The following is an 11543-nucleotide window of genomic DNA, read 5'->3' as shown; positions in this document are numbered from 1 at the left end:
TCAAAGCAAAAAAGTAATTTTTGTCTTTGGGAATCAATTACTCGGGAAATAATAATAATCGGACAGAAAATCTAAGTAGGGTTCTGAAAACTGCAAAGTATTCTCTAGCAAAGTCGTAATTATTGTTTTTTTAAGAAAATTTTTACGAAGTGAAAATGTGGAATGCAATAGAGTAACATTTTTTAATTAATTTATAAATATGACATTTAAAACTAAGGCAGTTACAGCCGTCAAAAAAAATTAACTAAAATTTGTTGACGATTGTGGAGCGTTGTTAATGTTATTTTTTTTATTTTTGAAAAAAAACATTTATTCATTTTTTTACAATAATTAACGTTTTTTATGAATAAAATATGGATTATTGCTAAAAAATCATTTTCAACTGAAAAACATGAATAAAAAGTGAAAAATTACTCGCTACAATGATTTTCAGCAAACACGACTTTAAACATTTCGTGCACTAGGAAAAAATCACAGCGCTTTGTAACTATCGCGGTTCGTTTAGAACACTTTGAGGTTGAAAAGTTAGCGTCAACATTTTACGTTTATCCATTACGTTTATCCATTATTTGCAAATTTTTTACCTTTTTTCCAACCAACTCTTTCACCTTAAAAAAATTTTTTCCGAAGATCAGAAACTAGAAATTTGAACCTTCAATTTCCTTTTTTATTATCTCCACGACCATTTCCCTCCAAGTTACAGCTTTTTGAAAATCAATTCTTTTATATCTCTTAATTTTGTGCTTTTGTGTATATCTAAATAAGTTTGTAGAAACAAAAGTTCTGTTTCAATTTGAAATTCCTTTCAAATGAGGCTGTTGAATAAAAGTATGTTTGAAAAGAAGTAAATATTAGGAATATATATCAAAACTATAAACCTTCTTCAAAAAAAAAAACTACCAGTACAAAATGAAAAATACCTATTTCAGATAAATGCAGTAAAAAAAAATACGAAGTATGATACTTGATCCTGAGTTATCTTTTAGGTATTATATTCTCATCAACAACCTGTTTAAATATGCTTGATTTTTTAATGAGAAGTACCAATGGGTTTACCATCACCGACTGTCTCAAAAGTATTATGTTTTCCTTTTATCAAAAGCTGCTTATGGAATAAGAGGTTTGAGGCTATTTTGATACCTTTCATTTCAGTATTAAGACGAAGAAGAAAAATTCTCGTAAATAGTATTCTTATATTTACTTTTTTAAATATATGAGTTAAGTATAAATTAACATTATGGTTAATTTCATTATATAGACGATTCATTTTGTTCATACAGAGTACAGTTGCGTTAACTCATAAAATTATTAAACAATTAACTTCTTGTTATCTTAATCTATTTTTTGTAAGACTGGGAAGAAGGAAATTAGAATCCTTTTCTTCCCAGAATATACATTTTATCTTTTCAACATTCATGTTACAGTGAAGGCTTTATAAAACCGAAATTATTTTAAAGAAATGTATTAGAGACAAAACAAGATTATAATTTGCTATGTGCCAGTATTAAAGAAATATTAAGTTCGCTGTTACATATTCATACTTTCCTTGAATATTTGAAGGTATTGTCTCGAAAATAATATATAAAAACTACAAATAGGTATTTCTGCAAATTAAACTATCATAGAAATACCTTCCTTTTTATGATCTGAAAAGTTCTGCGACTGTCTACATAAATATTCCCTTGGAGTGGTTCTCGAAATAAAAATAAAATTACTGTGGTATAAATAATGTATGGATATGGAGAATAAAAAATATTGAAATTGTATTCCAGTCTATAGCATAAAGGTAATGCGAAGAGGAAATATATCCAATTTGGATCATCCTTAAGCTAAAATAAAATATAAATATATATTTCCGAAGAGGATCCGAAAGGTGAAAAGTCTGTTTTGCATGAATGTATCCTTCCGAGCCATTTGAACAAATGTTCTTTGTTTGAGCCCGCACTATAGATATATAAAAAATGGTAGAGAATACATCAAAGGAAAATCACATATAGGAAAAAATAGCGAAAAATAAATTACAACACGCAACGAAACATGTTACAAATCTGAGATGGAGGGATGTGCGGCGATCACGTACGCCACTGATCTGATTTATGATATTCTCGGAGCTGCTTGGTAGGGGCAATCGGGGCAAAATTTGCTTAGAATTTAAGAAGGCAGCAATCGTTTCAAAATAAGTAAAACATCTAATTATAATCCTTGCCCAATGCCTAACAAGTTTAAACATGTTACATTTTACGAGGTAGTTATTAAGATAAATGAATGAGTCCTAAATTAATTATGGAAATATTGAGATCTCAAAAATTATAAGAGACACAAAAACAGTTAAATGGTGAAAGTTTCAAATCTTTCTACTAACCTAATGGCGTTTGTAGATGCGTTGTTTTGAGATTTTTTGAAGAGAAGCAAATACAGCATTTTGTAAATTGGTAAACCTTATTATTAAAAATTTTTCAAATTTTTTTTTTTTTTAAATTAAAAATCGGATCTAAATATTAATTCACTTTGTGATTATATTTAAACTAAAACTGAGTACTTTCACTCAAATATAGGTACTCCTTAAATAAATTCTTCACGTAAACTCGTATTTGGCGCACTTGTACCTAAATCACAGTAAATGTCTTCATTATTGAGTCGGTTTAAATATACATTAATTTCAAATAATTTGAATGGCCCCGTGATGATGGCACCACTTACATATTGCTTCTGTGAACTCAACCTCAGTTGATAGGGGTGTGTTAGATGCTCTAGAAAAGCGTAATCGCCAGGAGAACAGGTCTTAGCAGACGGCGGCGGGTCTCAGCTGGCAGGCCTCACCCAGGACAGGAGGAGGCGCCGCGAAGTGAATTAATTTCAACAATGTAGAGCCTAATTAATCATTTATGAATGATTTATTTTTGCACTCAATATTTAGCTACTAAAAAACCAAGTCTGAGTAAAAATGACTCAATAAAAAAATAAATTTAAATCATATTAGAGAAAAAGTCAACTCTGAAGTGATTTATATAGTCAGAATAGAATCAAAAGTCACTCAGTTGATAGTTAGTAGTAATTCGGATTTGAGTAAAACTCACTCACTCATTTCTGATGCAATAGTTTCACTCAGTGGAAGTCATACTAATAGAGTAAAAATTTCACTCAATCGGGTGTGAAATTGATACATTACTGAGTAAAATAGAGTGAAATTTCAGTGAAATTTTTTTGCAGTGTATAATGAAATGTAGGAAAATTAATTACATCTACATCTTATAAAAATATCAGTACAACCTTTACAACATAATATTTGACTTTCATCTTTCTTCAAATTTTGGATTTAATTTTTTTTAGAGTGTGGGTGCGATATAACCTAAAAAGTATGTCTTATCTTCAATGCCTATTACCATTACTTTAAATCTACTGGCAGAGAGCAACTTATCAATCTGTAGGTACTGTGAAAACATAATTAGTCTCGCTTTAAAGAATAAAACTTTTTAACTAACGATATTATGTGAAGCAGCTACTCTGCGGATTACATATACTATCCAGCACTGCATTATACCCTCAATATCTAGTAAATAGTTAAGGTCATGCGTCAGTAGAATAACCAGACGTAGACTGATTTCGAACGTATTAGTTTTTTGTCAGTATGTCACAGGTGGGACGACCAAAAAACGATTTAGGTATCTGGATGTCTGTCTACATTCAAAGGCACTAATAGTAGTAGGCTTTGGTGCAAAAATCAGGCAAAACCACTTAGAGTAACGTTAATTTTTCTACCCTGTAACATTGTCGAGGATACAGCTTGTACTATACTGTTGCAAAAATGAACTAGAGCTGAGAAATTTTAACATTTTTAAGGTAGATAGATTTATTTGATATAACAGCAAAAATTTGATAATTCTGGACTTAATAAATTATTTTCCCTTTATCATCAATCGTTATGTATTTAGATGATTATAAGAAAGTTTATATCCCACTGTGACATATTAACCTTTCCAATATTAAGCAAGCAAAATATAGACACTATTAACAGTCTTCGATTCGAACAAACTTCCGCCAAAGAATACGTTTAGTTACTGATGTAAATGAGTGTATGATACTTGATGACTTTGATAATGATGACTTTGATGATTTGATGATGACTTTTCAGCTATTTTTAAAAGTAACTAGTAGTTAGTAATCTCGACATTTTTACTTATTATATCGGCTCTTGTGTCAGAAAATTTGGAACAAGGACCAATAAATCCAACAGTTAAAGATATTTTGTATTTATATCTCTAATCATTGCAATTTTACGTAATTACTACCTACTTAATGAAAACGAAAAATCGAAAAAAGTATTTGTATTTATTTTGTTACTAAATACTTTTTTTTTAATTTGCAACTTTTAGAAAATTAACCAGTCCTTGAACCAAATTATTCAATGCGTTCTTTCCGTGATCTTCTTCACATGAACAGTTTTCATGTTCTACTATCTAGATTATTTAATTTAACTACACATTTTTGTCTTCTCTTCCAGTTATTAAGGCACAATATGAATTTAACTGTACATATTACTGTTTTCTGCTTTCTTAGATTACAACAGCAAGAAGACTATAATAAAGAACGCCTCAGGACTGAGGAACGCTTGACTTGGTTCCACTCTCCCCCACGCTTCTGTTCTGATTTATGACGAGCTCATGACGGGATATTACTGTAGCACTGGGTCAGCTTGCAGCCTCCTTGGGGTGGGTCCTCCTTCAGACGAGCTCCCGTGTCTGACTCAAGTGGAGCAGCTCGCTGCGGGAGACTGTATACCGCGTTTTGTTTGTTCAGTCCTCTGGACTTGAGTTATTATACGGTTTGTATTAAATTATTATCGTCTATTTATATTACCGCTATTAGCATTATCCACTGCACCTCGCTGCATAACGGCTTTACCTTAGCTCCTTCTTGTTATATTTTATCTCTGGTAACTCGTTTTCTTATAAAAATGCCAGATGTAATGTCTTCATTAACAGCGAGCTCTTGTAGATAAATAAGCAAATTTATATCTTTCATAATATTTTTTTAATTCCTTTCAATTACATGTAAATATAGATCTCTCCATATCTGACAATTAAGGTCTAGAATAAAGATACAAATATAATAGTGACACATATAATTAGAACAACAAAACTGAATTTTTTTAAAGACCAGTTTGAAAAAAATTCTAGTGACTCAAAACATTCTGGAATATTCTAAATCAAATTACAAATGAAAAAATATACCATAACAAATAGGTTAACGAGTTAAAGACAACAGAAAAATTTTGCAATGAATTTAACTGATATTTCACTGAGACTGGTGAAAAGTTTAGAAGAGAAAATAGTCTATAGTCCAAAATAAAAAAACTAAAAGCGTGGAGGGACTGCAGAGTTATTGGAGGAAATGACTTGTTTTCAAAAAAGATTACACGCTTACAGGCAATTACAGGCCAGTTTATATGATATTCAATTTAGATTTAGAGACGGTAAATGTACACAAGGCACTTATGTACTTACCAATAATCTCTATGAAAGCATGGATATTAGAAGAAGATTTTCTACATTTATATAACTATTCGATACAGTTTCACACTCTATCTTGCTAAAGAAATTATACAGGATCTCCCAGAATATGTGGGCAATCTCTCGGATGTTAAAAACATGACAAATTCCTATAGAAATTTTCCTTAGAAGACCTCCCTACGCAGATACAGGCCCCTAAAGGATGCCCCTTAAAATCGACTTTTTGTAGTAACTTTTAAAGTACTTTGTGTAACTTAATTATTTTTTAATATGAACCAGCTGTAGCACAATAATGCAAATTTTTTTACACCCTTTACGATAAAGGCACAAAAATAATATTTTTAGATAGCTTGAACCTCAAACTTAAAAAAAGGTACTATTGGTTAATATCGATAAAATGAACTGCTTTCGAGAAAAAACTATTTTTGATTAATATGATTTTAATTACATAATTTTGTATGTCAGTTGAATTTGAGCCCCTTCTAATGTTATGGATTCTCTAGGTCAACGAATTACAGATTGTTGGATCGAGGAGGTCAAGCCACTGGCCCTCATCTTCCTATCGAACGATTTTCGAAATGCCTGTTTAAGTATTTTCGAACTGCCAGACTAAAATGGGGTGGTGCCCCATCATGCATGAACCACATACCATGTCGTATTGCCAAAGGTAGGTCGTCTAAAAGTTTTGGCAAGTTGTCTTTGTCTTGGAGAAATTCCATATAAAGTTCTCCAGTTAACCTTCTAGGCAATATAAATGGTTCAATGAAATGTTGCCAGATGATTCCGACCCATACGTTAATGGGTTCAAACTGGTGCTGATGATGCGTCACAATAGGATTTTCTTCTGCGCATAAATGCAAATGACGGGAGTTTATGATTCCATTTTTACAATTGAAAATTACATCCTTCGCGGAAAGTCTACAGGAAGAAGTGCATGGACTTTTTGTATGCGATAGGGATGCAATTGCTCTAAGGATTCTAAAAATCCTAGATTTTGGTCAATTAAAGTGGGCAGTCAATTTTCGGACAATTCTTGAAGGATCTGCTTCTACGGCATTTAGGATATCTTCATCAGCGACCTCACCGCGATTGATTTAATTTCCACAATTGCGTCTGGCTTTGGCAAGCGTTCCTAAAATTATTTACAGCATTTTAGTTCTATATATTACCAACTCAAAAAGAACGCTAAATGCAAGTAATAAATAAATTGTAATTTTAACTAGTCTCTCTTAAACACTGACCTACTCTTTCAAAAGTTGTCCTGTCAAGAATTCTTCGATCTGGAAATCGTTCCTCAAAAAACCTTCTGGCTTCTAAGGCATCATGATGAAAGTCAATGTATGTCGGCATATTCAGCAAACCTAAATTCCATTACGGCAAATAAAATAAATCCGAGGAATAAAAAAAAAGAAAGTTTCGACACACTCTATCGTTAACTGACAGACTCAGATATGTACTGTAATTTAAATCGGTAAATGTTAAAAAAAAACAGCCATAGCTTCAAAAAAAAACAAAGGAAAAAGCAAGTGTAAATAAAAGTGGCCTACAGAAAGAACGCAAATTTCATCGGTTTATTTCTGTTACGGATATAATAGAAATCATATTAAACAAAAATAGTTTTTTCTCAGTTCATTTTTTTAGTTCAAGGTTCAAGCTATCTAAAAATACTATTTTTGTGTCTTTACTATGCTGCAGCTAGTCCGTCCCTGGCAAATCAAATAAGCCAAATTGTTTTCATGGGTCAATTTTTAAAGAGTATTATATGTTGTCCATCATATTAAAAAATAGTTAAATTACCCAAAGTATTTTAAAAGTTATTCAAAAAAATCGCATTCTTTAGGGGCCTGTATCGCTGTAGGGGGGCCCTCTAGAGAAAATTTGTATAGGAACTTATCATGTTATTTTAACGTCCCCTTTATAAGTCCGAGAGATTGCCCACATATTCTGGGACTCCCTGTATACTACGCGAATAAGAGATTTTGAGACACAAGTTAACTTCTGGATATGTGGTATCTGGTAGTCCAAATAAATTTTAAGTAGTACGAATGTTACATGTGGTGTACCTCAAAGGACAATATTGGGCCAGTACTATTTAACATTTACGTCAACGATTTATTTGAGACACAGTTAGATGGAGCGATAATAGACTTTGCTGGTGGCGTTGTTATTTATATATAACGAATGAAGCACTTGGCAAGATCTAAAAAATAAAGAAGAAGATGGCATAAAAAAGATATTTTGTTAGTATTCAGAGAATTTGTAACCAATAGGAGTTCCTCTTACTTTTGTTCTGATGTCAGCTAATGGAAAATTTCTTATTTTTTTTCTAAACTGTTATTTTAATGTATTGTTCCACTTTGCATACTCAACTTTAAAAAAATATTCATAAAAGTCATGAATTTTATATAGAAATTTTAGGAGTGATAGATTGCATGAAGCAATAAACAAATTAAATACTGACATATTGTTGGTACACGTATTACTATATGAATATTATCGTAACACACATTTTACATTTTCATTATAGCCAGCATGTATAGCATAAACAAATCAACAAATTATAAATGGAATTATGTTGGAATATTTACAGGCTGCAAACCTTTCTCGGTGCGTAGTTGTAGTAAAACAAAATCAATAACCGACTTATTTTTAGCCCTAATATAGTTGCCGGTTAATTTTTAAAGTTATTAAGCACGCTCAACTTTTTTTATTATTAAATGAAATTTCTATCTCAGGAGATTACGAAACGAAATTTATGGCGATTACTATTCAAGCCACTTAATTGAAGTGGCCAGTTAATTGCCAATTAGTCATTTTTCATTATATTGTATATACACTTATGTCCTAAATGTATACGAATCGTTTTTCTTTTGTTTTAAGACCATATTTAAAATGATCTAAAGCGATATTAATCAACATAAAAGTTAAGCAATCAAAAGTGACTTAAGTACTTGTAATAATATATTCAGCAAAATATGTATATCGTTTTTGATAAAATAAAAAAATTACGAAACAGAACTACCATACACAGTATGTTCAAATTTGTTCAGGTACACTCAAATTTTAGTGTATCGTACAATATCGATACTTTTCATGGTGTTTTAATACATCTAAAAAAAAAACAGTGCCATAATGTCATCGACATTATCTGGCATGATTTTTGAGGCGTGAATTTACCTGAAATAAAAGTTCGAATTTTTTATTGAAAATTTGATAATGTGGCTTAACAGTATGCTCTAAAAGAATACTCTTTCAAAATGATTGATGTAAATAAAAATAAAAGATTGGAAATCTAGAAACAATTTAAAATCAAACTAAGTTATTGAAATGATCTGGAATACAAGATTAGCTAGTACAGTAGTTAAAGTTTAGTATAAATTCCATATTTTAAAGATACTACAATTCCATCCAAATTTTATAATATTTAAATAACATTTATTTCATTATTAAAAGGAAATTAATTATTTTTTTATAATACTATAAATGGCGCCCAACACTACATATTGACAACAGCGCACAGAAACACTAAAATAAAATAAAAACAAATAAAATCAATTTATAGTATTACAATATATATTTCATTGCAGGGTTATTTCAGCAAAAAGTCATTCTGTCCTACGATATTTGCAAAATGTCGAAAAAAAATTTTATACCTTGCTTGTCAACCAAATATATTATTATATAAAATATACATGTTACGTATCGAAATTGATTTAAGTTGAACAATTTCCGGGTTGGTTGCCACGTCATTGGTTTAGACTTCTTGAAGTTTAGAACGACATCACCCTTTCCTTCATATAATCCATGCCAATCCAATAAACTTATGTTCGGCTTATAGGGGCCGCAAAAAAAATCCAAACAGGATGATTTTTTCAGGGTTGTTTGAGGATTCCCTCCTGAGTACCCAACCAAAAAATCATACTCGAACTCCTACGCTATGGAAGTAGTTTCCTAAACCCCTTTTTTTTAGAGTAAAATGACCTTAATAAAAGTCGTAGAAAAACAAATTCTGAACAACTTTTCCACATAAAATTTTTTTGTATGTCTAATACTTAACGAGTTACTGCGCATTATGTGGCAAAAATTGGGCACGCCGTAACACAGGTTTTAGCAAAAAAAATAAACTTAATAAAAGTTGTAGAGGATCAAATTCTGAACAACATTTCCTTACAATTTTTTTTAAATCTCTAATACTACTAGTGCTGCTACAAATTTGGCTTTGCCATAACCAAATGGTGTCGATGTGGTGTCGCATCCACTGAACGCTTGTATAAAATGTACAAGTTCAGCTATTTTTTCGAATTTCTTGAATAAATGAATGAAAACTAAAAATAAACTGATGCAGCCTGTCAGCTAATACATGACAGCCTAACAACGCTTGCCCAACTCCCAATGTTGCCAACTCTTTGTAAAATATGTTTACAAAACCACCACTGCAGCATGCGTAATTTTTTTCACATAATGCAAAGTAACTCGTTAAGTATTAGGCATACAAAAAAATTTTATAAGGAAAAATTGTTCAGAATTTTATCTTCAACAACTTTGCTCTAAAAAAAAAAACGTTTAAGAAACCACCCTCATAGCGCAAGTGTCATACCAGGAGTTCGAGTGTGATCTTTTGATTGGATGCTCAGGAGACAGTCTCCAAGCAACCCTGAAAAAATCATCGTGTTTGAAATTTTTTATATATAGAATGATATCCTTATTGGATTAAGAAAAAACATGGAGATTAAGTCTGGGGACTGGTCCATGATATTTATGTCACTGTGGTCGTTGATTTTTGCGAATGAGTTGTTTCAAAATTAATTTCTAACCAGTGGCTGATGATTTTTCTTCATTGGTATTCTTCGAGTGACACTTATGCTCCTTTAACCTTGTACTGAAATGTATTTCCGTTTGTCCAGTGTCCTGTGTTGTTTTCCAGCCCCTTGAAGTAGATTTTTCTTGAGCTGTTGTGGATGGTATTATGTTTACTTAAGATGTTGCTTGTCAGAACAGCTTCATATATAGACCAGATAGGTCGATGATATTCCTCTTTTCCCTTATCCTTAGGCATTATTCTTATAGCTCGTTTGATATTCCTGTTAATGTATTCATAGAAGTATTGTTGGATAGGATGAGAATCAGCTTTCAGATATCTATAAATGTGGGTTGGTTTTCTATAAATAATTAAGTAACGTAAATTGGCTGTGCCGTAGAGTACCATTGTTTTCTCTTAACAAGGACATATAGAAGAGATAAAATATTTTCTTCCATCTCCGTGGTGAAGCTGATGTCTGGATGTATTTCGTTGAAGTAGTTCACAAATTTCCTATGACCATGGGGTCAGATAATGAACGTATCCTCAATATATCTGAACTGATATTCTAGGACTTCCTTCTTAAAGGCTTCCACGTAGATATTTGCCAGAGCTGGGACTAAGGGGGAACCTTAAGATGCTCATTCAGTTCGTTTATGAAACTGATCGTTAAGGCAGAAGAAGGTCCATCTTGTCTGAACAACGACTCACGTTAAAACTCACTAAAACTTCATCTGCATCTAGATGTATGTCCTTGACCTTATAAATCATATTTCCAGCATTTTTTACATGATGTTCCGTTTTTCCCACTAGGTACATCTTTTATTTGGTGTGACACGTACTGTACGAGTGGGTGGTTGATCTAACTAGATCGGAATGGCACATTGAACTTGTGGATACACCTCTTTCTGAACTTCCTTGATTGAGTTGTTCTTGATCCTCTTATACACCGGGTCTTGTAATAAGTTCTCCTCTTTGGATATGTACTCCGATATGTCCAATTAAATTTTCTGTGTCGGCTGTGAGTCTATTTTTTTCCATTTTTCTTCGGTTCTTTGATGGGTTGGACTTCTCTTCTCGACAGAGTCGATTTCAGAGGTTGGGCGGTTGGTAATACGTGTCTTGCCCTTGAACTGAAGCGGCTCTTGCAGGACACATGAGCATTAATGTTTTCCTCTTTTGGAATTGTTCTAGGTTCTAAAGTGAAATTTAGGTCATGCATCTTTGTAGAGTCA

Source organism: Anoplophora glabripennis, unplaced genomic scaffold, assembly GCF_000390285.2.
Source record: "Anoplophora glabripennis isolate ALB-LARVAE unplaced genomic scaffold, Agla_2.0 scaffold128, whole genome shotgun sequence".
In the NCBI taxonomy this organism is placed as follows: Eukaryota; Metazoa; Arthropoda; class Insecta; order Coleoptera; family Cerambycidae; genus Anoplophora; species Anoplophora glabripennis.
Note: the sequence above shows the minus strand (reverse complement) of the source record.